The sequence below is a fragment of the Apis dorsata genome, unplaced genomic scaffold (genome assembly GCF_000469605.1).
Source record: "Apis dorsata unplaced genomic scaffold, Apis dorsata 1.3 scaffold_347, whole genome shotgun sequence".
In the NCBI taxonomy this organism is placed as follows: domain Eukaryota; kingdom Metazoa; phylum Arthropoda; class Insecta; order Hymenoptera; family Apidae; genus Apis; species Apis dorsata.
This window is the reverse complement of record NW_006263614.1, coordinates 23,346-30,148: the sequence shown is the minus strand read 5'-3', so window position 1 is coordinate 30,148 and position 6,803 is coordinate 23,346. Positions and strand designations below refer to the sequence as shown.

Here is a 6,803-nt window from a genome sequence, read left to right as displayed (position 1 = left end):
GAGAGAGAGAGAGAGAGAGAGAGAGATTGAGACAGAACGATTAAAAGAGAAAGACGGAGAGACTGGAAGAACGAATAAACGAACGAATGAACGAACGATAGAGAAAGAACGAACGAGAGAAAGAAAGAGAATATATGTGAGAANGCGGTCGGCTTTTCTTACCTCTGAGACTTATTACCACGCGACTTCGACAGGAATGTGTATTATATTGTGCGACTATTTCGATCTTAGCGCCGACCAAGTGTCCGCTGTCTCTTCCTCGTTCATCTCGTCAATCGATGGACGATTTTCTCGGTTCCCTTCCTTTCCTCTGCCCCTCCTCCTACTTCGCGACTGTCTTCCTGTGCATTGTATAAACGGGCGGATGTCTTGATGATCATGATGCGCACGATCGATTTTTTTTTGTGTTTTTCTTCTTTTTCTTTTTTTTTTTTTTTTTTTCGTTTTTTGGTTTTTTTCACCATCGTCTATCCCCCTATACCTCGCCCCCTCGTTTGTTCCCCGCTTTAGACGCGAGAGTAGACGACGTCTAACTCTCCGAGGATGTGGTTGGTATCGAAGAAGGATGAGACGTCGAAAGCGGTGGGGTGTGAAGGAAAAAGGAGAAGAGAGCGGTCACACAGTTTGAGAGGGAACTCGGAAGCGTTATCAGAGTCTGAACACCAGGGCATGGAGGGAAGTGCCCTGAATTCGAAGTCATTCTTCTTACGTTTGCCACTTGTCATTATATCGCTTGTCGATTAATTTATTAGCCTGAGTGCGAGAATAAAGTTAGGAGAATATTATATACGCATGTGTGCATGTGTGAAAGAGAGAAAGTCGCGCGTAATGATGATCGCATATTTTTATTGCGATATACACGATTCGTTCATCTTTCGTTTACGAATTTTCTTTCTTTTTTTTTTTTTTTTTTTTTTTTTTTTTTTTCGTTTCCTTTTTTCTTTTTTTCTTTTTTTTTTTTATTTTTTTTTTTTTTTTTTTTTTTTTTTTTCGTTTCCTTTTTTCTTTTTTTCTTTTTTTTTTTTATTTTTTTTTTTTTTTTTTTTTTTTTTTTTCGTTTCCTTTTTTCTTTTTTTCTTTTTTTTTTTTATTTTTTTTTTTTTTTTTTTTTTTTTTTTTTTTTTTCGTTTCCTTCTTACTTTTATTCCTTTTTTTTTATATATATATATATCTTTTTTATTTCGTCCATTTCTATCGTTTCACGTGCTTCGCGTTTTTCACCGCATTCGGTTCCTAGTTAGATTAGCACACCAACCTCCACCAACACGATAAGCGCGGCGTATGTTCGACCGCGCCCACCCCGTACAGTAATTAATTACTTAATTAATTAAGCGATATCGACGGTCGATTCGTGACCGTCGTCTCACTCTCAAGGATCTCGACCATGAAGCAATAAAACAGGGGAGGATAGAATGAGAAACAGAGATGAGATAGAGGGCAAAGAAATTGGATGTGTTACGCCGTGAACGACCTCGCAAATCGATTAAACGAGGATCCGTTCGCTCTTGCTTTTTCCTTTTTCTAACGAAAATTTCTTTCATCCTATATATATATATATATATATATATACATATATATATCTCATTCTTTGACTTTCATCGAGCCATATTTGGCAAACTCCCAAAAAAACGCAAGCACGCGGGAACGTAACGCGATCACGGTACACACACACACACACACAACCATCCTCCTTCCGCTCCTCCAAGAACGAGAGGCAGTTCTCCTATTTGTCTCACGACATACTCCTTCTCCGCCTCGGTCAACAAAGTGCCAAAAAAACGAAGTTTGTTCGTCTCTCTATTTTCCTTTTCTTTCTCTCTCTCTTTCTCCCTCTTCTCATACTTTCTCGGTTTTAAATTTTTTTCCTTCCTTCTCCTTCCTTTTCCACTACATATTCCCGATCGTTGATGCGTTCTCGCGCGCTTTCGTTCGAAACAAACGGCTGTTCGCGTTCGGTCATACGGTCGCAAACAGGCACGGTCAACCACGCGTACTCACATAGGGAGAAGCAGATATAACGGCGTGCAAGTATATATCGACACAGATATAACCACGTAACACACGTAGACGGGACGCGTCTAAATAAGAATAGCGCATAGGTATACATATATTTTTCTTCGAGTAACGGAAGACAATATTTCTCCAATTGCGCGCGAATAACACGAGCAAAACACGATCGCGACGTAGAAAGAGAGAAAGAGAGAGAGAGTGTGTGTGTATGTATGCGTGTGTGTGAGAGAGAATGAGAATGAGAATGAGAAAAAGAAAGAGAGAGAGAGAGAGAGACAAATACATTTCTAAGGGATACTCGTTTCTAGGTTATATTAGAGGTCGCGGATAATAACGCGACAACGCGGTAAACAGGAACCCAAGATTGAGATTAGCTCAGCGTGTTATATTAAGCGATTTTAGTTCGTAAGTTTGAAACAGATTTAAGATAGACTTTTAAGGCGTTCGTAATAAAAACGAGTCGATACTTAATTTATACGTATCCGTGGGCACCGTGTTCCCTGGATTTTTCGAGATGCCGAATATCGATCGAAATTCCGATCTGCCTCCGCTCGGTTCGATCTTCCGCCTCTTTCGATCGATTCGCGTGCTTCCAACATTTTGTCAGGGATGTAACAAATGTCTTCGCCATCGATCCTTAGTTCTCCCCTCCAATGTCTCTCGTGGATATTTTTCCTCTTCTTTCCTATATTACCTCCACCAGAATTCCAATTTCTTCTTTCGATTTCCTTTTTTTTCAAATGAGGCAATAACATTGGTTGGATCTCGAACGACGCGAGACGTAAAGAATCGATCGCGATAGATATGAAAAAATTTCAGATCTAAGAAAGACGCAAATCGATGATTGTTTTATTTATTTATGAAACGTACGATCGACGAAAATTTCGAACGGTCGAGCGGAAGATCGACGATCTTGTGCGTACAGACGCAGCGATTCGATACAATAAAGAAAAAAGAGAGGGAGAGAACCGTCATTGACGAAAGGAACACGGTGTCCCGAAACAAATGTGAGAAACGTCGAGCAATAAGCGATTTACTGAAACTTTAAGCTGTGTACTGTTTAAGTTTAAGGAGATACGGTAAGCGCGATTATGCGAGAAAAGAATTAAAAAGAAAAAAAAAAAAAGACAAAAAAAAAAGAGAAAAAGAAAACGAGAAAAAGAGACGATAATCTGTACGCGTAAAGAAAAAATAATTAAGGGAAAGAGAATTCCGCTCCAAATGAGGATAGAGAGCAAGAACCGGTTGTGTAGAAAGGAAAGCGTGAAAATGGAGCGGAAGAAATTCGAGGTGTTTATCCTCTTGCAAACGACAAGTAATATTCTTTAGTGATATAACTTTAAACATATACTTAATATGTACCGTAATAATTAACGACGACGACAAAGCTCGCGAGTGATATTTATGACTTATAAGAAGGTACTTAGATGATTAAGAAGAAAAAAAAAAAGAAATTTGAGAGAGCGAGAGAGAAAGAGCGAAAGAGCGTGAGAGAAAGAGAGAGAAAGAGGATGCAAAAGAGCAAGCGAGTGTGTGCAAAAGAGAGTGTGAGAAAAACGAAGCACGCCTTAAAAGAGATAAATCGCGAAATAAGCACGCGCACGCATGCGCGCGCGCGTGCGCGCGCATATACTCTAGCGAAACCAAGCAAGAGGCAATGATTTGATTAGAGACCACGGTGCAACCGAATTCTATTTTCCACGGTCTGCGTATTACGGGACGGTACGCAGTATCAAGATAGAACATGGGTGCGTACTTAATGCTGACCTCGAAGACAACCCGATATCGGTGTACCCTGTAACCCGCAGCTTCCACTTTTTCTTTTCCTCTTCTTTTTCCACCTTCTTTCTCTCTTCTATCCTCCATTTCCCTTTGCGGTTAATCATATATTGCAAAACATCGGTCCATCATTTCCTTGTTTCTTCCCTTCATCCATTTCTCTTTCATATCCACTTCTTCGTCTTTCGCTTTTCCTTTTCCTTTTTTTTTTTCCACTCTCCTTCACCTCTCAGTAAAGTCGATCAAAACATTCTGAAAATATCGATCCATTTTTATTTCGTTTCTTCCCCTCGTCCATTTTTCCCTCTCGTGTAATTTTTCTTCTTCTTATTTCACTTTTCTTTTCCTTTCCTTTCACTTGAAATATGTCACAAAAATGTCGATAGAAAGGAAGGTAGGATTCCACTCTCGCGCGATCTCGTATGAAAAATGTAGATCGTTTTGAACGAGAACGCGACGACATTGGATCTCTTCCTACTCTACTTTACCGATACGAGACCACGATCTTTTTTTTTTTGTTCTTACTCTACGAACGTATCCTTATCCTTATTTTTCCTGAATTTTTCCAATTCTCTATCTCCTCTTCTCCCTACCCTTTTCATCTGCCGGTGATTATGTATTTTATATACGCTACACGCACACGCTCATACATAAACACACGTACACACGTAAAAAGTACTTATTGCGAATGTCGAGAGTAATTCTTAGCGTAGTTAGTATTTTAATGATCGCTAACCATCCATTAGTTGCGAATGATCAGTAGGTGAGAAGCATGCTGGTTGAAATTTATCTTTAGAATCCGGATCCCGTTGTTCCTTCACCGCCCTCGTCGTTTCATTGTACATGTTTTAAGAATAATATTTCTCGCTGCTCTGCCTTCTTGCAGACAATTAAATCGCGACCGTGTCTCATCGAAATCAATATTCGATCGGACATTTCTTTATCCCCATTTCTTTTCCTTTTACCGTTCGTTCTTTAAATTTCTTTCAACTCTTTTTTTTTTTTCTATTGCATTTTTGCACGCGTGCGCGCGCAGTATATTGTTTCATTCTGCTTTTTTTTTTCTCCCCCAAATGTAATATTATCGATTTAAATGTATATTTGCGTAAGATACAACGATTGAATGTATAATTATATTGCTGGTAATTTTACATTATCCTTATATTTCCTTTTTTTAATCCAATTGTTTCTATTTTTTTTTTTTTTTCTTTTATTTTTTGTTCCGTACACCATGGCTGATCTCTACATCGAATTCACGACGAGATTAATTTATTTTCGGTCGACAGAGCAGCATTAAATGGATTAAAGATGAATTTTTCAGAGGATCGGTTGATTTTAACGCGAAATTTAATCGCGAATTTTTTTCTTTTTTTAACGAACTCATTCCTATTAATAGTGTCTTTTTCTTTCGAAACGACCGTTCCTCGAAAAATAAAAGATAAAGCCTCGTACTGCCGTTCTGGTCAAACGGAACAAACGGTTTTCGCCACTTTTTTTCGACTAAAGCGACGAATGGAGCGATAATTGAAAGATAGAACGAAAAGAGACGAAGACATGTTCCTTTTCCAAATTCACCTTCATCCGATAAATACACCTCTTCCCTTTTACAGAAAAATTATATTCCGCATTATCCTTATTATTATTATTATTATTATTATTATTATTGACTTATCATTAACTAATTATTATGAATATTAATATTGTCATCATCATTGTTATTATTATTACCGCCATTATCGCTATTTCATCATTGTTATCATTATTTTTTACCCACCGGCATCGTCATCCCTGCAAGTACGATTGCGATCACTGTTGCTATATTGCGTATCATCGTTATTATTAATCGTCATTTAACCTTTTCTCTGCGAACTTACAGTGTAATCGTAATTACCAATGAATCGTTCGTTCGCAGGGATTATTTCCAACGCATTATGGGATTTGAGAGGAACTGAAAATTCATTGGTAATCGCTTGAGAAATCTCATTGCCGATCTTCGTCTCCTTTCTTTTTCCTTTCCTCAATTTTATTTTTCATCTCCCGTTTTCGTCTTATTATTATCCTTGCAATAAAGATCGTCTTTCTTTTAACAACACAATGTACTGAAACAGCATCGGCATATTCACAATTTTTCGATTATTTATTAATTTTGACAAAAAGTTTTCGCTCGAACGAAGTAACACGAAATTCTTTGAAAATATCAAGTTTTTAAATAGTAGTAAAATAAAATATAAAATTCACGAAAATGTTAAGTCGATATGATATTAAGCAGATACGAAGAAAATAAGTTAAATAATAAATAACATTTTTTGTTTAATTATGAAAAAGCAAAATAGCAGTTGTATATATAAAATAATTATACGTGAGAAAATTTCACGAAATATTAAATAATTATAAATATTTAAAAAAAAAGATGTTTATTTTTTTATAAAAGTAACAAATGTTTTATTTTATTTTATTTTATTTTTTTTTTTCTTCTTTTCGTATTTACTTTATATCACATTGATTTAACAGAGAAACGTGTTTTACATGTATACATATATTACGTATTTTAAAGATTACAATCAATATTTTCAATGAATTTTGTATTTCGCGTTTGGATTAGAACTTTTTGCTAGAAATAGTAACAGCACGAGACTGCAACTAGCAATTATCTACATATGATCAAGATATCATACGTACATATTATTTCGTAGTACAATAGAATTTCTATAATTCGACATGGTAGACAATGCTTGATTATTCAATCGTATCTTTAATATGATAGAACAAAAAAAATAACACGAAAAAAAACCATCATGGTTAGTAACACGATTTATTAATAAAAATAAAAAAATATATATATATATATAAATATATAATATATAGTATATGAGAAATTAATATAAATATATCCATAGGAAGTAGAAGCCATGATGATTATCGAATAATTAATACATGATTAAGATGTAATAACTGAATATTGGAAATATTGTGTAGAATAAATAATCTTTATCAGAATGATGCGAGCAATCATT

General features: G+C 35.9%; 1 protein-coding gene across 6 annotated transcripts in view; it reads left to right on the top strand.

The window, feature by feature from the left end:
- Window positions 1-6,803, top strand: part of LOC102677757 (RNA-binding protein Musashi homolog Rbp6-like) — a 159,305-nt gene that overhangs the window by 135,583 nt on the left and 16,919 nt on the right. The gene's annotated exons all lie outside the window — the stretch shown is intronic.